Raw genomic sequence first — 23,131 nt, 5'->3', positions numbered from 1 at the left:
TTTGTCTTTCTCTATCTGACTTATACTTCACTCAGTGTGACAATCTCTGAGTCCACCCATGTTGCTGCAAATGGCATTATTTTGTTCTTTGTTATGGCTGAGTAATATTCTATTGTATATATGTACCACATCTTCTTTATCCACTACTCTGTCGATGGACATTTAGGTTGCTTCCACGTTTTGGCTATTGTAAATAGTGCTGCAGTGAACATTGGAGTGCATGTATCTTTTCGAATTATGGTTTTCTCTGGATATATGTCCAAGAGTGGGATTACTGGATCATACGGTAGTTTTGTATTTAGTATTTTAAGGAACCTCCATACCATTCTCCCTAATGGTTGTACCAATTTACATTCCCACCAACGGTGTAGGAGTGTTCCCTTTTCTCCACACCCTCTCTAGCATTTATTGTTTGTAGATGTTTTGATGATGGCCAGGAATTTTTTGTAATTTTTTTCTCAGTTTTATTGAGATATAATTGACATGTAATGTATTTTTTAAATTTTTGTAATAATTTTTGTCTTACAGAAAAGTTACAAAGTTAGTAGAGTGTTCAGGTATGCCCTTCATCTAGCTTTCCCTAATCTTTCATAACTATAAAATAATAACCAAGACAAAGAAATCAACATTGTTATAATCCTGTGATCTTAACCTCAGCCCTCCTTTGAATTTTACATTTTTTCACTAATAACCCTTTTCTGTTCCAGGACTGCACTCTGCAGTTTGTTGTAAGACCTTGTTCTCCTCCAGTCTGTTGGTGGAACCTCAGTCTTTCCTTGTCATTCATGACCTTGATTTTTTTTTTTAACCTTGCCATGTTTAATGAGTACTGGTCAGTTACTTTTAAAATGCCTCTCAATTTGGGCTTCTTTGGGGACTTCTCTGGTGGTCCAGTGGTTACGACTCTGTGCTTCCATTGCAGGGGGCACGGGTTCGTGCCCCGGTCCGGGAGGATCCCACATGCCGCGGAGCGGCTGGACTCTTGAGCCGTGGCCGCTGAGCCTGCGCGTCTGGAGCCTGTGCTCCGCAGCGGGAGAGGCCACAGCGGTGAGAGGCCCGTGTACCGCAAAAAAAAATAAAATAAAATAAAATAAAATAAAATACGTTACAACACTAACAAAAATGTGGGACTTCTTTGGTGTTTTCTCATGATTAGACTGAGGATATGTTTTTGCTAAGAATATTGCAGAGTGTATTGTGGCCTTCTCAGTGCATCATATCAGGGATATGATACATGATGTTGGTATGTTTTACTGTTGATGTTAACGTGGTTTTTTTGCTTAAGGTGGTATCTGTTGGATTTCTCTACTGTGATTTTCCCCTTTATAATTAATAAATATCCTGAGACTGTGTGTTTAATAGTACTTTTGTCAAAACTAAGAAAACTGACATGAAACAACAAGGTCTTACTGTATAGCACAGGGAACTATATTCAATATCCTGTAATAAACCATAATGGGAAAGAATATGTATATATATGTATAACTGAATCACTTTGGTGTACACCGTGAAGTAACACAACATTGTAAATCAACTATACCTCAATTTAAAAAAAGAAAGAAGGAAACTGACATGAGCATATTACTTATTAACTCACAGACTTTATTTGGATTTCACCAGTTTTTCCATTAATGTTCTCTTTCTGTCACAGTCTCCTCTGGAATATGATAGTTTCTCAGTCCTGTATGTCCTTCTTGTTTGAAAGAATGTCCGCCAGTCTAGGTTTGTCTGGTGTTTTTCTCATGATTAGCCTGAAATGATGGGTTTTGGGGAAGAATACTGTAGAGGTGTAGTGCTTTTATTTTTTTTTTTGGCCTTGCTGCGCGGCATGTGGGATCTTATCGAACTGCACCCCGTGTAGTGGAAGCACGGAGTCTTAACCAGTAGACCGCCAGGGAAGTCCCTTAGTGCCTTTCTTATCACGTCACATCTGGAGGTACAAGATAGCCACATGACAACACTGATGATGTTAGCCTTCCTCGCTTGGTTAATGTAGTGTTTGCCAGGTTTCACCACTAAAGTTACTAATATTCCCTTTCCCTACTCTGTTCTTGGGAAGTGAGTCACTAAGTCTAGCCCATCCCTTAAATGGGGAGAAGATTCATGTGATTTTGGTTTGCATTTCCTTGATGTCTCTTCATGTGCTTACTTGCCATCTATACTTTTCTTCAGCTAAGTGTCTGTTCAAATTATTTGCCCATCTCCATTTTAAAATTGGGCTGTTTGTTATTATTTAGTTATGATTGTTTGTTATTATTTAGTCATGAATTATTTATTTGTATATAAGCCTTTTATTAGGTAGATACATGTTTTGCCAGTATTATCTCTCAGTCTGTGGCTTGGTTTTTTCTTAACAGTATCTTTTAAAGAGCAGAAGTTTTCAATTTTGGTGAAGTCTACTTTATCAGTTTCTTTTATGGGTTGTGCTTTTGGTTTTATATCTAAGAAATTTTTCTATAAACTAAGGTCACAAAATTTTTTTAATGTATTTTATTTATTTATTTTTTGCTGAGTTGGGTCTTTGTTGCTGCTCACGGGCTTTCTCTAGTTGCAGAGAGTAGGGGCTACTCTTCTCTTCGTTGTGATGCGCGGGCTTCTCATTGAGGTGGCTTCTTTGTTCTCTTCTTGAGCGCGGGCTTTAGGCGCGTGGGCTTCAGTAGTTGTGGTGCACGGGCTTAGTTGCTCCGCGGCATGTGGGATCTTCCCAGACCAGGGCTTGAACCCGTATCTCCTGCATTGGCAGGTGGATTCTTAACCACTGCGCTACCAGGGAAATCCCTGTTATTACCTTCTTTATGTTTGTGTTTAATTTGCTCTTTTCTTGTTTGTTTAAGTTGGAAGCTTGTGTTACTGATTTCAAATCTTTTTTCCTTTTTTTTTCTTTTATATTTTGGCTGCACTGCACAGCACGTGGGATCTTAGTTCCCTGACCAGGGATCAAACCCACGTCCTCTGCATTGGCAGTGAGGGGTCTTAACCACTGGGCTGCCAGGGAAGGTACCCTCTTGTTTTCTAATATAAGGATTTAATGTTATGAAATTTCCCTTTAAGTACTTCTTTAGCTGTGAACCAGAGTTTGGTATATCATGTTTTCACTTTTATTCAGTTCAGAATATTTTCTAATTTCCTTTGTGTCCTGCTCTTTGATTAATCATGTCATTTAGAAATATGTTGTTTAATATACAGATATGCAGCAATGTTCCTAATTTAATTTTTAATTTAATTCTGTGTGGTCAGAGAACACACTCTGTGGGAATTTAATTCTTTTATATTTACTGAAACTTGTTTTATGGCCCAGTGTATAGTCTAGATTGGTTAATGGTCCATAAAGCTTAAGAAGAATATGTATTCTGCATTTATTGATGGTGTGCTTTTTAAATGTGAATTAGGTCAAATTATTTTGAGTGTTAAGTTTCTGTACACCTGTTGCTTTTCTGTACTTGCTCTCTCAGTTATAGAGAGGAATGTTGAAATGTCAACTATAATTATTCATTTCTCTATTTTTCTTTTCAGTTTTGCTTCATGTATTTTGAACCTTTGTTATTAGGTGCATACCCATTTAGGATTGTTGTAAATTCTTGATGAATTGGCCTTTTCTCATTGTGAAATACCCCTTTTTTTCTTTGGTAATTTTCCTTCTCTGGAAGGTCCTTTGGTAATATGGCTACTCCAGCAATCTTTAAACATTTTTTGAAGATTGTGTTAACATATGCATAACACAGAATGTACCATTTTAACCATTTTTAAGTGTACAATTCAGTAGCATTAAGTACACTCACAATGTTGTGCAACCAGAGCCACTATTCGTATCCAGAACTTTATCATCCCAAACAGAAGCTATGTATCCATTAAAAAATAACTCCCATTCCCCCTCCCCCAGCTTCTGGTAATCTCTATTCTACTTTTTGTCTCTGAATTTGCATATTCTAGGTACCTCATATAAATTGAATCATACAGTATTTGTCCTTTTGTGTTTGGCTTATTTCACTTAGCATAATGTTTTCATGGCTGATTCATGTTGTTGTATGTCTCAGAATTTCATTCCTTTTTAAAAGCCTGAATTATATTTCGTTGTATGTATATATCACATGTTTATCCGTTCATCTGTTGATAGACATTTGGGTTGTTTCCACCTTTTGGCTATTGTGAATAATGCTGTTTCCAGCATTGGTATATGTATCTTTGAGCCCCTGCTTTCAATTCTTTTGGGTGTATACCTAAGGCTACCCTGGTACCCTTAACAGTGTTTGCATGGTATGTCTTTTTTAAAAAAAATAAATCTATTTATTTATTTTTGGCTGTATGTGGGCTTTGTTGCTGTGCGCAGGCTTTCTCTATTTGCAGCGAGAGGGGGCTCCTCTTTGTTGCGGTGTACGGGCTTCTCATTGTTGTAACTTCTCTTGTTGCGGAGCATGGGCTCTAGGTGCACAGGCTCTAGGCACACAGCCTTCAGTAGTTGTGGCACGCGGGCTCTAGAGCTCAGGCCCGGTAGTTGTGGCGCATGGGCTTAGTTGCTTTGCGGCATGTGGGGTCTTCCCAGACCAGGGCTCGAACCTGTGTCCCCTGCCTTGGCAGGTGGATTCTTAACCACTGCACAACCAGGGAAGCCCTATGAGAGACATTTTTAGGTACGTAAGATTCAAAGATAAATAAGGTAGCTTCTTCCTTTAAGGAACTCACCTAGTGGTTAGGTGAGATAGATATGTAAACAAATAATTCAGTACAGTGAGATGATGTAAGTGCTAATTGAGTATAAGCAAATTTAATGGAGGTATCACTCACAGAGAAAACCAATTAATTTTGCCTGGAAGAAGAACTGGGTTGGGAAAAGTTTCCCAGTGGAGATGACAACCAGAAATTGAAATGGAGAGGAGTTTGGCATGAAGTGTACTTAATAATTTTGAGCACTGTGTTTTCTGCACATAATTCATTCAGACCTCACAAAATCCCCATGACATAGGTATTATCATTTCCCCTACTTTAGAGATGGGAAAGCTGAGGTCAGAGAGATTAAGTTACTTGCCCAAGAAGTTAACTGCCGACAGCTAGTATGTTGGCAGATCCAGTTTGGGGACTTAAATAATATGATTTCAGAACCTGTGTTTTTAGTCACGTGTGTTCAGAGCTCTGTAGAAAGAGGAGCATAGTGATAAACTGAGAGGCTCATGTCGTCAGAGCACTGGAGGTTTGAAGGAGATGAGGCTAAAGAGGTAGGTAGTGTCAGACCATTCAGTTTCTTGAATGTCATGGTAAGGATTTTTGTTTCAACCAAAGTAAAGTGTAAAAGCATCGAGCACTTAAAGAGAGGGAATGACATAATCAGATTTGCGTTTTGAAAGGTCATTCTGGTTGTAGTAGATGAAATGAATTGGAGGGGGGCCGAGAGTGGATGCAGTGGCACCCTTTAGGAGTTTGTTAATAAGTAGCCCGGGTAAGGTAAAGTAATAGCCTGCATAGAATAAGTAGGTGATTGTGGAGATGGAGGAAAGTGGACCGATTTAAGAAAGATATAAAAGGACAAAACTACAAGACATGATGATGGATTGGGTTATGAGTGAAGGAAAGGGAAGTGTCAAAAAATAACTCTTAGGTTTCTGAATTGTCCAGTTGGATACATTAGATTGGTTCATTTTATTTTATATTTGACGCACAGAAAGAAGATTGATTATGTTGTTGATTGATTATGTTATCTAATCTAAGAGGTTAGATTATGTTGAGTTAGAAGTGTCTTTGAGTTATTCAAGTGGAGATGTCAAACACATGGTGTTAATAGTACCTTTGAACTTTCTATGTAGTGAATAAATAAGCTTGCTCATTCTTTTGTTCCTAATAACAACTTTTTCAGGGCTTCATCACAGTTGTAGTCTCTTGAGTTACTGGTAATAAAAAAGAAAGTAAATAGAGTTTGACTCTTAATCATTAGAGCTAATAAAAGAATGTGGAAAGATTCTGCAGTCTAGAAAGCCACAAGGCAAGTATATTAGGACAGTTCTCCTTTGGAGAATGACAGAACCAAGAATAGATCCTGGAGAAAGACTAGTGAAAAGAAGGCACAAAGTGCTAATCTAAGTCTAAAATAACAATTTAAAAGTAATCTCTTTTCAATATTGAAGTTAAATATTTCCTTCCTTTTGGTAACAAAGGAACTATTCCTGGCTTATCTAAACTACAGTTACCCAAATTACTGTAGATCTGCAATGGGAATAGCTATACCGGAAGGGAAGTGTTTTTTCTTTATTTCCCCATCACATTTGATGATGAGCTGATAAATCACCCCAGTTTTGCTTTATATATTTGGGCATATTGGGTATTTTAATTATTTTAAAATTTTCTTGGAAAACAAAAGAGGTCTGATGAATAGTTCTTAAATAAGTTAAAAACTATTCTCAAGTTGTTAGATTTTTATTGTTGAGCTTAGCTCAGTGGTTCCTCTTTACCAGAAAATATATTGCCGCTCTTGAAAGTACTGTGATACTGAACTAACAAGACTAAGCTTCTGTTGCAGATTTTTAAACTTCTAGGTATTGTAATATTGGCATTTGTGTTACTGATATTTTAAAGTTCTCTGGAAAAAAAGTAGTTTTAAAAGTAATTCATGTATAGGGACTTCCCTGGTGGCGCAGTGGTTAAGAATCCGCCTGCCAATGCAGGGGACACAGGTTTGAGCCCTGGTCTGGGAAGATCCCACATGCCGTGGAGCAACTAAGCCCGCGAGCCACAACTACTGAAGCCCGCGCGCCTAGAGCCCGTGCTCCTCAACAAGAGAAGCCACTGCAATGAGAAGCCGGCACATCGCAATGAAGAGTAGCCCCCGCTCGCCACAACTAGAGAAAGCCTGTGCACAGTAACAAAGACCCAACACAGCCAAAAATAAATAAATAAATTTATTTTTTTAAAAAGTAATTCGTGTATAGATGTAGACCATTTGGAAGATAAAAACCTGATTTTTTACCACCTAGAAATATCACTGTTTGTGTATTTTTCCTTTACTATTGCTTCTCTGTATCTTTAATATGTAGGCAGTATATGGGGTAGTAGTTAAGAATGGGGATTCTAGAATTAAACCTCCTGAGTTCAGATTTCTGTTCTACCACTTATTAGCAGTGTGATTTTAGCAAATCACTTAATTTCTCTGAATCTTGAGTTTCACATCTTTAATGTGGGGATAGTAAAAGTAAACATTATTGTTTGCTTTGTGCCAGGTACTTTGCTAAGTATATTATATGTAAAATCTTAATTTTCATAACATCTCTACTTAGGAGCTACTTAGTGCCTTTAAGAGGATAAATTAAATAATGGATGCAATATACTTAGTATAGTGCTTAAGGCACAATAATGTGCTTAAGGCACATTACTTATTCTTTTTCAAAATTGCATTTATACAATATAGTCAACCTGTTATTAAAGCTTTTATTGTGGCAACATCCCCATGCCATTAATATTCTTGGAAAATGAAAATTTTTAAATGGCTTTAAAGAAGTTCATCAAATGGATTCATTTAGTCACCTCTCTAGTGATAAAGATCATTAAATGGTGTTATGAACATATTTGTTATGATTATTTCTTTAATTCCCAGAGGTAGAATTGAGTCAAAGGGCAGGAATATTTTTAAGGTTCTTTTTTTGTGTGTGTGTGCTATGTTGGGTCTTCGTTGCAGGTTCTTGATACCTTGTCCTGCATTGCTTTCCAGAAATGTGAATCAGTATACATTCTTATTTCTCATACATTCTTTTTTAAAATATTTATTTATTTATTTGGCTGTGCCGGGTCTTAGTTGCGGCACGCGGGATCTTCATTGCAGCATGCAGGCTCTTTAGTTGTGGCATGCGGGATCTGGTTCTCTGACAAGGGATCAAACCTGGGCCCCCTGCATCGGGAGCGCAGAGTCTTAACCACTGGAGCACCAGGGAAGTCCCTATTATTATTATTGTCTGAGTAATTTTACTTCTTGTCTTTGTTTCCTCAGCTAAAAGTATAGGCTTTACTTCCATGGTTTCTTGCAGTTCCAAATTCTATTTCTGTAACCCTGGAGTAGGGTTAAGTTTTAAATTATTGTAGGTTGATTACTTTTTGTATCTTTGATGCCATTTTAGCAGTCTTTGACATCTAATTAATTTCAGTGGTTTATCAGATTAATTATATGGAAAAGTAAAGAATGTTTATTTAGTTCATATTAAAATGAAAAGAGACTGACCAACAAACTCCAAGTGTTTGTGAGGATGTTAACAACATATATTGCTGGTGGGAAAGCAAAATGTTGTGGCCAGTTCGTACTTAGAAAGTTAAATGTATGTTTACCAGCAATCCCTATCCTAGGAATTTACCTAAGATAAATGCAAACACATGTGCTAACAATGACACATACAAATAATGTTCATAACAGCTTTATTCATATTAGCCAGAAAATGGGAAAACTCAAGTGAACATCAACTGAAGAATGGATAAACAAATTGTATTATATCCATACACTTGAATGCTACTCAGCAATAACGTCGATGAATCTGAAAGGCATTATACTCAATGAAAAAAGCCAGCCACCAAAGGCCGTATGATTCCATTTATAAGAAGTTCTAGAAAAGACAAAACTATAGTGACAAAAATTGGACCAAGGGTATTGGGAACTTTTTGGGGGTGATGGAAGTATTCTTGATTGTGGTGGTGATATCAAGACCGTATATACATATATCAGAACTGTACCTTTAAAATGGGTGGATCTTACTGAATGTAAATTATACCTCAGTGAACCCTATTAGAAGGTATTTAGAACAGTTATTTGGGTTCAGTAGCAAATTAATATTTATTGATATATACCAGAGAACTATATAATTGGTATCTTACGATTAAGGAATTTGCAATATTATTAGAAAGAAAATACAGTTTACAGAGTCGTTATATCTCTTAGAAAATAATACTGAACCTCAGATACAAGTATGGTCAGTTCTGCTATAACACAACATGTGTGTTCCTAAAAAAATCACCATGTTATGCTAAATTATGTAGTGAAAACTACAGGGCTTATGGGAAAAATGGGGTTAGGAGCCCAACACTCAAAAACTTTAGTGTCACATAAAAAAAGATAGGAACCTAATAAAAACAGCATAGTTTTACACATGTTAAATGATTAATAAATATATAAATATTACAATAAATACAGAACTTACTGAAAGAGACCTTAGGTTTGTTGTGGAAGTTGATTTAGTGGGAGTTATTGTGAAGTGACAAAAGACAGGTTATCTAAAATCAGATAGAAAACTTTAACACCAGATGTGGTTGGGCATGTATATAACACATGCGGTGAACTAAGGTAGCTAATATATGTTTAAGGTGTATGTGTGTGTTTTGTTTATTCTTATATGGCTTGGTGTTTTAAAATGTAGGTTTTACTATTTTTCAGGTATGATGAGACCAACAGTTCAGAAGATGACTGTCATTGAAAAGATAGTTTGTTTCAGTTCCCAAGAGGAGGTGGGACACCAAGCCATCTAAGGCCACACAGGGAAGCACCAGGTTGGTCAGGAGGCAGAGGGAGCAGGAGGAAAATATGGCAAGAGCCTTTATTGTGGTTTCTGTGGGAGGGACTGGGCGAGGCAGGTTAAGCAGTTTTAGGATTGGCTACTTTTAATAATTCAGTGGTCTCTGAGCTATAGGGGCTGTCCTAAGGAAGGGTCTGGTACCTGGCCCTGGAGTGATTAGGGCAGGGGAATACTGGCCTGGAGTGTAAGAGCTAGGTAAAAGAGGTAGTTGGAAATATGGATTTTGGATTGATTGGTTTACATATGAAAGATATGATCTCAGGTTAGTTGTTTGCTGTCTCTAAGAATTGACTGGCCCTGAGAGGACCAGAACATTGAAAATACAGAAAATAAGAAAACACAATTAATAGACTTGGTTCAGCTGGGTGCAGTTTGCTGCACTCATCTAGTGTTTCTCAGGGATGAAATTGCACATAAGTAAATGAATAATTCACATTGTACTACAATTGTTTTAAAACTAAATGTTATAGCAGAACTGACTGTACAAAGTAGGATACAGTATTTGAGTCACCATTCCCTCCTTTGCAAAATTAATCATGCAAATTCTATTATATAGATTTTACATTAGTGTAATTCCTTGGGACATGACTGTATTTGTAAGCAAAACAATTTAATGGTAGATTTGATCTTGGGAAAGTAATCACAGATTTAAATTTAAATTTTAACTTAGAGAAAAATTTTGTCTTAAAGTACGTGCTCAGTGTAATTCAAGCAATTAAGCTGGATAATATGTGGGGGTGAGAGACAAGATGGTGGAGTAGAAGGACCTTGAGCTCACCTCCTCTCCCGAGCACACCAAAATCACAACTAACTGCTGAACAAACCATCAATAAAAAAGACCGGAACCTACCAAAAAGGTATTCTATATCCAAAGACATTAAGAAGAAACCACAATGAGACAGCTGGTAGGAGGGGTGCACTTGTGATATAATCAAATCCCATACCACCTGATTGGGCGACCCACAAACTGGAGAATAATTGTATTTCAGAAGTTCTCCCATAGGAGCGAGAGCTCTAAGCCTCACGTCAGGCTCCCAAGCCTAGGCGTCCGGCATCGGGAGGAGGAGCCCCCAGAGCATTGGCTTTGAAGGCCGTTAGGGCTTGATTACAGGAGCTCAATAGGACTGGAGGAAACAGACTCCGCTCTTGGGGGGTGCACACAAGGTCTCGTGCACACCAGGACCCAGGGCAAAAGTAGTGATTTCCTAGGAGCCAGACCTACCAGCTGGTCTTGGAGGGTCTTCTGGGGAGGTAGTGGGTGGCTGAGGCTCACCCTGGGGCATGGACGCTGGTGGCAGAGGTATCGGGTAATGTTCTTCTGTGAACTCTTGCTTGAGGCAGACATCTTGCTTGGGTCATTAGCAGCAAGACCTGGCCCCACCCAGCAGCTTGTAGGGTCCAGTGCTGGGATGCCTCAGGCCAAACAACCAACAGGGTGGGAACACAACCCCACCCTTTAGCACACAGGCTGCCTGAAGACTTCCTGAGCCCCCAGCCACCTCTAGACACAGGCCTTGACATGGCCCTGCCCACCAGAGGGCCTAGACCCAGCTCCATCCACCAATAGGCAGACACTGGCCCCTCCCACCAAGAAGTCTGCACAAGCCTCTAGACCAGCCTCACCCAGTAGGGGGCAGACACCAGAAGCAAGATGGGTAATATGTAGGAAGCAGATAGATTTGAAGTTATTTTGAAATCTACATGGAAATAACTGTTATATGCTTAATAAAATTATTTTTATTTTTAAAAAAATGAATTATCTGGTTTTATAATTGGAATGAGTTTAAAAATATCTACCCGTACCTAAACTTGCATAGAGTCTTAGAAATAAATGAAATGATAGGGTATTTAAATAGTCATTCAACAAACTGTTCTTTTTTTGATTGGCTGTGTAAAACTGTTAGGCTCTATGTATGCAGGAGCTCTAGAACCTTATGATACCGCCTGGGAGTATAAGGCATGTAAACAACGAGATTATGAGCTATTTGTAATGAGGTGGATAGACCTAGAGTCTGTCATACAGAGTGAAGTAAGTCAGAAAGACAAAGACAAATACCGTATGCTAACACATATATATGGAATTTAAGAAAAAAAATGTCATAAAGAACCTAGGGGTAAAGCAGGAATAAAGACGCAGACCTCCTAGAGAACGGACTTGAGGTTATGGGGAGGGGGAAGTGTGAGCTGTGACAGGGCGAGAGAGAGTCATGGACATATACACACTAACAAACGTAGTAAGGTAGATAGCTAGTGGGAAGCAGCCGCATGGCACAGGGATATTGGCTCGGTGCTTTGTGACAGCCTGGAGGGGTGGGATAGGGAGGGTGGGAGGGAGGGAGATGCAAGAGGGGAGACATATGGGAACATATGTTTATGTATGACTGGTTCACTTTGTTATAAAGCAGAAACGAACACACCATTGTATAGCAATTATACCCCAATAAAGATGTTAAAAAAAAAAAACAACGAGATTAAAAATATGTATTAAAATAGAGATACAAAATGAAAATTTATATAGTAAAGAGAAAGGAATCACTAATTTCAAATTGAAGTTCTGAAGCTGTATTGGAAATAGTAGGATAGGTTGGTTAAGAATGTAGACAGTATTTCAGGTGTCATGGAGGCTTTTGCTGGACATTGCTATGATTAAGGGATAGATACACTAAGAGAAAAGACTGGAAAGGAAGGATTTGGCCAGATTGTGGAGTTCTTGAATGCCTTATATACCGTTTGAACTTTATTCTTTAAGTGTTATGGTATTATTTGAATTTAATAAAAAGGTGAGCAGTAATTTTGTGACTTTCCTTAAGAATTTCCTGGGAATACCCTGGTGGTCCAGTGGTTAGGAATCTGCACTTCCACTGCAAGGGGACATGGGTTTGATCCCTGGTCAAGCAGCTAAGATCTCACATGCCGCCCAGCATGGCCAAAAAAAAGAATTTCCTGCCTTAGTTTGTACTTATATATATTAATGAAAAAATTAGAGAAACAGTAAGAAAGATGAATTGGAGAGAATGAAACTACAAACAGTCCAGATAGGAGGTACTGCATTAGTCTAGGTGAGATATGATTAAGGCCTGAACTAGGCTACCCACAGTGAATAGAGGAGATGCAAGTCTGTTGGGTTTACCAATGTATTAGCTTGATGTTAGAGGAGAAAAAGAGGAAGGGAAAAAAATTAAAAGGTCACATCTAGTTTTTTGGGGTTTTTTTTAAAACATCTTTATTGGAGTGTAATTGCTTTACAATGGTGCGCCAGTTTCTGCCTTACAACAAAGTGAATCAGCTGTACACATACACACATCCCCATATCTCCTCCTTCCTGCGTCTCCCTCCCACCCTCCCCATCCCACCCCTCTAGGTGGTCACAAAGCACCAAGCCGATCTCCCTGTGCCATGCGGCTGCCTCCCAGCAGCCATCCATTCTACATCTGGCAGTATACACAAGTCCATGCCACTCCCTCACTTTGTCCTAGCCCACCCCTCCCCCTCCCTGTGTCCTCAAGTCCACTCTCCACATCTGCGCCTCTATTCCTGTCCTGCCCCTAGGTTCTTCATAACCATTTTTTTTTTTTTTTTTTTTTTTAGATTTCATATATATGTCAGCATACGGTATCTGTCCTTCTCCCTCTGACCCACTTCACTCCGTATGACAGAGTCTAGGTCCATCCACCTCACTACAAACAACTGAATTTCGTTTCTTTTTAGGTCACATCTAGTTTTCTGACCTCGGAGACACAAGGAATAGCCATGCCATTATCCTGGGTGGGAAATGCAAGATGGATTTGCTGAGTGGAATTGTGGGGTCATGTGGTAATTCTGTGTTTGGCTTTTTGAACTGCCAAACTTTTCCACAGTGGCTGTACCATTTAGCATTCCTACCAGCAATGTGTGAAGGTTCCAATTTCTTAACATCCTCCACAACACCTGTTATTTTCTGCCTCTTTGATCATAGCCATTCTAGTGGGTATGGTATGGTATTTCATTGTAGTTTTGATTTGTAATTAATAATGATGTTGAGAATTTTTTCATGTGCTTATTGACCATTTGTGTATCTTCTTTGGAGAAATGTCTGTTCAAATCCTTTGCCCATTTTTAATTGAGTTATTTAATTGGATTAACCCAGTTAACAGTTCTTTTTAAAAATATTTATTTATTTGGTTGCACCAGGTCTTGGTTGTGGCATGTGGGTTCCTTAGTTGAGACACACAGCCTCTTTAGTTGTGGCATGCAAACTCTTAGGTGCGGAATGCGTGTGGGATCTAGTTCCCTAACCAGGGATTGAACCTGCGCCCCCTGCATTGGGAGTGTGGAATCTTAACCACTGCGCCACCAGCGAAGTCCCAAGAGTTCTTTATATGTTCTGGATACTAGACCCTTATCAAATATATTGCTTGCAAATATTTTCCCCCCTTCTGTGGGTTGTCTTTTTACCTTCTTGATTGGTGTCCATTGATGCACAAAAGTTTTTAAATTTTGATGAAGTCCATTTTATCTATTTTTTCTTTGCGTGTGCATTTGGAATCATATCTGAAAAACTGTTGCCTAATCCAGGGTCTTGCAGGTTGTCACCCATGTTTCCTTCTAAGGGTTTTATTGTTTTAGCTTTTGCATTTTTGGTCCATTTGGATTTAAATTTTATATATGGTGTGAAGAGGAGGTCCAAATTCATTCTTTTTTGCATGTGGATATCCAGTTATCTCACCAACTTTTGTTGAAAAGACTTCTTTTCCCACTGAATGGTCTTGACACCTTTGCTGAAAATCATTTGACCATATATATGGGTTTATTGTCCCATACATTTGACTGTAAATATGGACTCTCAGTTCTTTTCTGTTGGTATATATGCCTATCCTTATGCCAGTTCCACACTGTCTTGATTACTGTAGCTTTGTAGTATGCTTTGAAATTGGGCAGGGTGAGTCTTCCAATTTTGTTCTAAATCCTTAAAGATTGTTTTGGCTATTCTGTGTCACTTGCAGTTACACATGAATATTAGAAAGAACTTGTTCATTTCTGCAAAATGACAGCTTGGAAACTGTTAGGGATTACTTTGAATCTATATATTAGTTTAGGTGGTATTACCATTTTATGTGTTCCAATCCATGAACACATGATGTTGTTCCATTTATTTAGGTCTTTAATTTCTTTCAACAATGTTTTGTCATTTTCTAAGTCTTGCACTTTGGTTAAATTTATTCCTAAGTACTTTTAAAATATATTATTATTAATATTTGTTTTATTTTAGTGACATTGTAAATGGAATTGTTAATTTCATTTTCGGAATATTCATTGCTAGTATATAGAAGTACAACTGATATTTGTGTATTGATATATCCTGAAACTTTGCTGAACTCATTTGTTCTAATAGTTTTTTGTGGATTCTTTAGGTTTTTCTATGTATAAGATTATGTCATTTGTGAAAAGAGATAATTTTATTTCTTTTCCAGTCTACATGCCATTTATTTCTTTTTCTTGTCAAGCCCTGACTTGAACTTCCTGTACAATGTTGAATAGAAGTATTGAGAGCCACATCCTTGTCTTGTTCCTGATTTTAGGGGGCAAGTTTTCAGTCTTTCACCATTAACTATCACGATACCTGTGGGTTGAGGAAATTCCATTCTTTTCCTAGTTTGTTGAGTGTTTTTATCATGAAAGGGTATTGGATTTTGTCAAATGCTTTTTCTGCTTCTGTTGAGATGATTGTTTTTTCTTTCATCTTATTAATATGGTATGGTACACTGATTTATTTTCATATACTACCCTGACATTCCTAGAATAAATCTCATTTGCTCATGGTATATCTTGTTGAAAATTTTTGTATCTGTACTTATAAGGGATATTGGTGTGTAATTTTCTTTTATTGTGATTTAAAAAAAAATATTTATATATTTGGCTCTGCCAGGTCTTAGTTGTGAGTGGGATCTTTAGTTGCAACATGTGGAATCTTTAGTTGAGGCATGTGGGATCTAGTTCCCTGATCAGGGATCAAACCTGGGCCCCCTGCATTGGGAGCACAGAGTCTTAGCTACTGGACCACCAGGGAAGTCCCTCCCTAATCTTAATTATAAAGATTTTAAGTGTTTGTTACATCTAAGATGTGAAAGGTGCGCAAAAGTTTCTTTCACTTGGTTAGTCTAATTGGAGTAACTAATAAGGTTGTGTAAGTAAGGACCTTTTTTTTTAATACATTTTAAAAATTTGTTTTATTTATTTTTGGCTGCATCGAGTCTTAGTTGCTGCACGTGGGGGTTTTTTTGGTTTGTTTGTTTGTTTTTTTTTTTGAGGCACTTGGGCTATTTCATTGTGGTGCGCCGGCTCCTCTCTAGTTGTGGCATGCGGGTTTTTTTCTCTTCTCTAGTTGTTTTTTCTCTTCTCTTCTCTGTCGCAGGCTCCAGGGCGTGTGGGCTCTGTAGTTGTGGCGTGTGGGCTCCAGAGCACGTGGGCTCTGTAGTTTGCGGCATGCAGGCTCTGGTTGAGGTGCGCAAGCTCAGTAGCTGTGGCGCTCAGGCTTAGTTGCCCCGTGGCATGTGGAATCTTGGTTCCCTGACCAGGGATCGAACCTGCGTCCCCTGCATTGCAAGGTGGATTCTTTACCACTGGATCACCGGGGAAGTCCCTGTAAGGCCTTTCTTGAAAAGAGTATTACCTGTATCTCTCTTTAAAATTAAAAGAAGAATAATACATGCATTTGGGGAATAAAAACTTGAAAGGTAGAAAGGATTCATAGGAAAAAAAAAGTCTCCTAAACACCCCTATTTCTGATGAATCCCTCCATAGATTACCTGTGTGTATACAGATATATTTTTTATTTTTATATAAATGGTTACATATTACTTATACACCTATATCTTGTTTTATAAAAAAAATTGAATCTTCATATCTTTATCAATGCTCAAAATTAAACAATATTCATAATACTGCCCTATGCATTCTCTCCTACCCAACAACCCAGTGACTTCTTTAATAATATTATTTTTGCTTTTCACCTTTCTCTTCATTTCAGTTTGAAGTAGTAAACAGTGGTTCAGGTAATTGATTCTGTATTTCCCACCACTAATTTGCCCTGTGATTTTGAGAAAAGGCATTTTCTCAAAATGCCATTTTGAGAAAAGTATTTTGAAACCAAATACTCTCTTAATTTCTTCCAACCTTAAACTTTTTAAATTATAATGTATAATATTTACAAGTAGGTTGAAGCACCAGGCATCAAATCAGTTCTCTGTCAATTAAGGTTGATGTGAATTCCTGTAATGTCAAATTTATCTTACTGATGACATTTCTCAGTTATTGGTAAAGTGATTTGTGTATATGTGTGTTTCTTTTGAGGGAAGACATAGTAGACAGTGTAATCTGTCTCTGCCAATTCTGTGTAAAGAGACAATTTTTCTTTCTCTAAAGTAATTGAACATTTGACTAAGTTGGCTGGTTTCTAAGCCTGAACCCTCTGAGTAACATGTAGGGAAAAGGGCGTTATGGTATTGAAGCAGTTGCTTAAGACCAACAATGTCCTTTTTGTGAAAATCTGAAGGTTCTTAAAAGATGGAATACTATGACATCATCACCGTTCCTCCAAGGAGCATTCCTCAAGTAATACTGAATATGCTGTGATTATCAGCACCCTTCCCCCATCTTCTTTCTGTGGCTTGACTGATGTTATTGTCAATTATTTGACTGTGGTTTGCAAATGTGGAGCAGTTACTTAATTCTGAAAATCCTTTTGGGTCTGAGATTTTAAAGTATATTGGGTTTTTATTCTAGTTTCATCAGCTTTCTTAGCGATCTATGTTTTAGGATTGAATAAAATGGTATCACCTACAAAAATTATGTATCTTTTACATTCAGCCCTCAGTAGCTTAATAAATGATATGCTTCTCTGATCTGTTTTTGTGGAACCAGAAACAAATTAGATCTCATTTGCTGTTTATAGGATTGTTAATGTCTTTTACTCTTCTCTTTTAGTAGGAAGGATATGGTGAGTTACAATAATGATATTTTCCCCGAAGGACAGATTAGGTATCTTTAAAATGTAACCTAATAGCCTATTTTTTGTTTTTTTTTTTTTGAAGAAGATTGTATATGCAGTCTCATAGTACCTTTAAGAACTTTTTACAAATATTTATATCTTTTAAGCCTGATCTGTAGTTTATCAGGCTATATTAGTCCTGTACTTAGGGTATTCATGTACCTAATATTCATTTTCAGCAGAAATTATGGAGTTTATGATTAGGGTTGCTGTGAAAGTTCCTCTGTGCTGTATTCTTTTCCTAGTTTTTCATGACAGCTTATAAAAATGGACAAGATTCAAATCAAGTACCTTTGTCAGTTTTACATTGATGACTCTATTGTAGCAATGTTCTGCATGGGTACAGGGCAACCAGTATGGTGCTGATTTTTATAATAGAGTACTTTACTTCTGGAAATTTGAGGATGTATAGAAAAGAAGCAGTTATGCAGTGGATACTATTAACTCTAGCTTAACAGTGTAATGATATATTTCAGGGATTTCTAACTTTATTGGCGTTCTCACTTTTTATACATTTTATGTTCATCTCTTCTGTCTTCTAACAATCCAAAGAATATGCACAAATGTTGTTGGATTTTTTTAAATCTTTTTTCCTGGTTGTAGAAATCAAACATATGATTATTGTTGAAAATTTGGAATGTAAGAAAGCTATAGACTTGTGAATGTTTTTCAAAATACCAGCCATAATTAACTAAAAATAATCCATATGATTTTGTTGTATTGCCCTCTTTGCAAAAACTACAGTTGAGTCTCAAACAACGTGGACTTGAACTGCACGGGTCCACTTCTACGCACTTTTCAGTAAATACATGTATGTACTGTCAATGTATTTTCTCTTCCTCATGATTTTCTTAATAACATTTCCTTTTCTCTAGCTTACTTCATTGTAAGAATATAGTGTATAATGTATATAACATACAAAGTGTGTGTTAATTGACTTTATGTTATCAGTAAGGCTTCTGTTCAACAGTAGGCTATCAGTAGCTAAGTTTTGGGGGAGTAAAATCAAACATAGATATAGAAAATTCACAAAATAAATGAATTTGTTTAATGAACTATTGTAAATGAAATCCCGTATCTAAGGCAAGAAATAGAACTTTGCCAGCCAGTCCAGAATTTCCTCCATGTGTCTCTTCCCAATCACAACTCCCCCTTTCCCCTAAAGTAACCACTATCACGACTTTTTTTTTTTTTTTTTTTTTTTTTTGCGGTACGCGGGCCTCTCACTGTTGTGGCCTCTCCCATTGCGGAGCACATGCTCCGGACGTGCAGGCTCAGCGGACGCGCATGGCTCACGGGCCTAGCTGCTCCGTGGCATGTGGGATCTTCCTGGACCGGGGCACGAACCCGTGTCCCCTGCATTGGCAGGCGGATTCTCAACCACTGCGCCACCAGGGAAGTCCTATCATGACTTTTTTTTTTTTTTTTCCTTCTGTACGCGGGCCTCTCACTGTTGTGGCCTCTCCCGTTGCGGAGCACAGGCTCCGGACACGCAGGCTCAGCGGCCCTGGCTCACGGGCCTAGCCACTCTAATGCATGTGGGATTTTCCCGGACCGGGGCACGAACCCGTGTCCCCTGCATCAGCAGGCGGACTCTCAACCACTGCGCCACCAGGGAAGCCCTATCATGACTTTTATAGTGATAACATCTGGGAGTTTCTTTATAGTTTTATCATTCAAGTATGCATCTCTGTACTCCATTATTGAGTTTTGAGAGTTCTTTATATATTTATATATTTTATCTATTTTGAGATATGTGACTTGAAATAATGTTTCCCAGTCTTTGGCTTGACTTCATTCTTTTCTTTTAATAGTGTCCTTTGCAAGAGTAAAAGTTTTTGATTTTGATGAAGTCCAAATGATCAGTTTTGACTTTTATGGGTTATACTTTTGGTGTCAAATCTAAGAACTCTTTAACTAACCTAAGGTTACAAAGATTTTCTCCTGTGATTTCTTCTCAACGTTTTGTAGCATTAACTTTTTAACACTGAGATAAATGAACCATGTTTGGACTTAATTTTTCTGTAAGGTATGAGGTATGAGTCAGAGTTCATTTTTATACATATGGATGTCCAGTTGCTATGACACCATTTTTCAAAAAAGATTATCTTTTTTCTGTGTTGTACCTTTGTCAAAAATCAATTGACCAGGGACTTTCCTGGTGGTGCAGTGGTTAAGCATCTCCCTGCCAGTGCAGGGGACGCGGGTTTGATCCCTGGTCTGGGAAGATCCCACATGCCACGGAGCAACTAAGCCCGTGCACCACAACTATTGAGCCTGCGTGCTAGAGCCCGAGAGCCATAACTACTGAGCCCACACGCCGCAACTACTGAAGTCTGCACACCTAGAGCAATGCTCGGCAACAAGAGAAGCCACCACAACGAGAAGCCTGTGCACCGCAATGAAGAGTAGCCCCCACTCGCCACAACTAGAGAGAAGCCCACATGCAGCAACGAAGACCCAACCCAGCCAAAAATAAATAAATAAATACATTTAAAAAAAAATTGTCTTGACTAATTTGGATTCTTTGCCTTTTTATGAACATTTTACAATCAGTTTTTTGATATGTACAAAAACATTCTGTTGGATTTTGATTGAGATTGCTTTGAATCTATGAATTGTCAAATTTTTAAATCAGTTGGGAAGGATTGACCTTATAACAATATTGAATCATTCAGTTCATGAACATGGTACATCTGTTTAGTCAACTTTGATTTATTTCATCAGGGTTTTATCGTTCTTACTATATAAATTCTACTCAAATATTTTATTTTTTTTATTATTTATTTTTTTTGTGTGGTACTTGGGCCTCTCGCTGCTGTGGCCTCTCCCGTTACAGAGCACAGGCTCCGGATGCGCAGGCTCAGTGGCCATGGCTCATGGGCCCAGCCGCGCGGCATGTGGGATCCTCCCGGACCAGTGCACGAACCCATGTCCCCTGCATCGGCAGGCGGACTCTCCACCACTGCGCCACCAGGGAAGCCCCTACTCAAATATTTTAGACTTATATCTGAATATTCCATTTTCTTCCCTTGCTGTTTTGTATGTTCCTTGGGGGTTTTTTGTGTACACAGTAATGTCTGCAACTAGAGGTGTTTTTTTTCTTCCTTTTTGTTATTTATTCCTTTTCTTTCTTTTTCTTTACTTATAAAACTTCTAGTGTGATGTTGGATAGGAGTGATTATAGTGGAGATTCTTACCTTGCTTTCCCTATATCTTTAGGGGAAAGCTTTCCGTCTTGAATCATTAAGTATTGTGTTAGTTGTAGTTTTTTGTAGATAGCATTAACCAGGTTAATGCCGTTCCCTTCTATTCCTAGTTTTTTGAGAGTATTTGCCATGAATGGATGTTGAATTTGTGAAATCCTTTTTCTGCCTCTGTTGATATGATCCTGTGTTTTTTCTTCTTTAGTCTGTTTAGAATGGGAGAATTATGTTAATTTTTGACTGCTGAATCAGCCTTGCATTTCTGGGATAAATGCTACTTAGTTGTGATGTAGTATCATTTTTATATATTTCTGGATTTGATTTGCTAATTTAAAAACATTTTTTATTGAAGTATAGTTGAATTACAATGTTGTGTTAATTACTGCTGTACAGCAAAGTGACTCAGTTATACATATATATACATTCTTTTTCATATTCTTTTCCATTATGGTTTATCACAGGATATTGAATATAGTTCCCTGTGCTATACAGTAGGACCTTGTTGTTTATCCATTCTATATGTATCAGTTTGCATATGCTAATCCCAAACTCCCAATGCAACCCTCTCCCATCCCCCTCCCCCTTGGCAACCACCAGTCTATTCTTTATGTCCCTGATTCTGTTTCTTTTTCATAGGTTCGTGTCATCTTTTATTTTTTAGTTATTATTATTTTTTAAATTTATTTATTTGGCTGCACGCAGAATCTTTGTTGCGGCATCCAGGGTCTGTTTCCCTGACCAGGGATCAAACCCGGACCCCCTGTATTGGGAGGGCAGAGTCTTAACCACTGGACCACCAGGGAAGTCCCTGTGTCATCTTTTAGATTCCACATATAAATGATACCATATGGTATTTGTCTTTCTCTTTCTGACTTACTTTGCTTAGTATGATAATCTCGAGTTGCATCCATGTTGCTGTGATTTGCTAATATTTTGTTGAGGATTTTAGCTATTATCTTCATTAAGGATATTAGTTAGAAATTTTCCCTTTTTTTTCTAATGTTCTTGTCTGGTTTTGATAGGGTAGTTGTGGCCTCATAAGATTAATTGGGAATGTTCTCTCATAATTTGAAGAGGTTATGTAGAATTGGTATTATTCTTTTAATGTTTGATAGAATTTGACAATGAAACTGTCCAGTTTCAATGGACTGGAGTTTTCTATGTGAAAATATTTGAATTTAATTTCTTTATATACATATGTCTATTCTTACCTATTCTTGATTATTTCTTCTTGATTGAGTTTTGGTAGTTTATATCTGTCAAGTACTTTACTTCATCTATATTATCAAATTTATCAGCTTAGAGCTGTTCATTGTACTTCCTTATCCCTTTTAATGTCATAAGGTGTATGGGAATATTCCCCCCTTTGATTTCTGTTTTTGGTAATTTGATTCTGTTCTTGTTTTCGTTGGTTAGTTGGGCAGAGGTTTCAGTGTTATTGATCCCGCTGTCCTGTCCCCCCGACCCACACACCAAAAAACAGCTTTTGGTTTTATTGATTTTTCTCTATTGGCTTTTTGTTTTCTAATTTCATTGGTTTCTACTCTCTTCTTTAGTGTTTACTTCCTTACATTTATTTTTGGTTTTATTTGCTTTTCTCTTTCTAGATCCTTAAGGTGGAGGCTTAGATTATTGGTTTGAGATCTGTCTTGTTTTTCCAATACAGAATCAGTGTTTCTATGTAAACACTGCATTAGCTGTATCCTACAAGTTTTATGTTGTATTTTTATTTTCACTCAACTCATTCTTTTCTAATTTTCCTTGAAACTTCTTTATTGAACCATGGGTTACTTGGGGAAAAACCAAGTCTTTATGTGATAATTCCAACATGAGTCATTTCAAAATAAATTTTTTTTTAAGTTATCTTTCTGTTACTGATTTTAAGCTTAATTACACTATGGTCAGATTACTTATTTTATATGAATTGAAAATTTTCACGCTTAATATATGTTTTATGGCTCAGAATATGATCTCTCTGTGGGACTATCATATATGCACTTGAAAAGAATGTATATTCTGTCAGGTGTAGTATTCTGGAAATGTCATTAGGTCAGGTTGATTGATAGTGGTGTTCTACAGTGTTGTTCTGTGTGTTTTCAGACTGCTTTTTCTTTAAATTTCTGAGAGGAGTGTTGGTGTCTCTCAGTATAATTATAGACTTGTCTTATTTCTCTTTTCATTTGTATCAATTTTGCTTCATTTTATTTGAAGCTCTTTTGTCAGTCAGGTGAATACAAATTTAGGATTTGATAGTGGAATCCTCTCATTATGTAATGTCCCTCCTTATCCCTTGTGATTTTCCTAGTTCTCAAGTCTGTTTTGTCTGATATTAATGTAGCCACTCTAGATTTCTTTTGTTTAATATT

At 37.6% G+C, this 23,131-nt stretch overlaps 1 protein-coding gene across 3 annotated transcripts in view; it reads left to right on the top strand.

Annotated features, from left to right (window-relative positions):
• Window positions 1-23,131, top strand: part of TAOK1 (TAO kinase 1) — a 149,629-nt gene that overhangs the window by 25,910 nt on the left and 100,588 nt on the right. The window contains exon 2 of one of the 3 annotated variants that reach the window (XM_067715352.1): window positions 9,395-9,507. The exons of the other annotated variants lie outside the window; for them this stretch is intronic. The gene's annotated coding sequence lies outside the window, so the exon portion shown is untranslated. The remainder of the gene's footprint in view (window positions 1-9,394; window positions 9,508-23,131) is intronic. 3 annotated transcript variants of the gene reach the window in all.

This window comes from Pseudorca crassidens, chromosome 19 (assembly GCF_039906515.1).
Source record: "Pseudorca crassidens isolate mPseCra1 chromosome 19, mPseCra1.hap1, whole genome shotgun sequence".
NCBI classification, from domain to species: domain Eukaryota; kingdom Metazoa; phylum Chordata; class Mammalia; order Artiodactyla; family Delphinidae; genus Pseudorca; species Pseudorca crassidens.
Note: the sequence above shows the minus strand (reverse complement) of the source record. Positions and strands in the feature narration are given on the sequence as shown.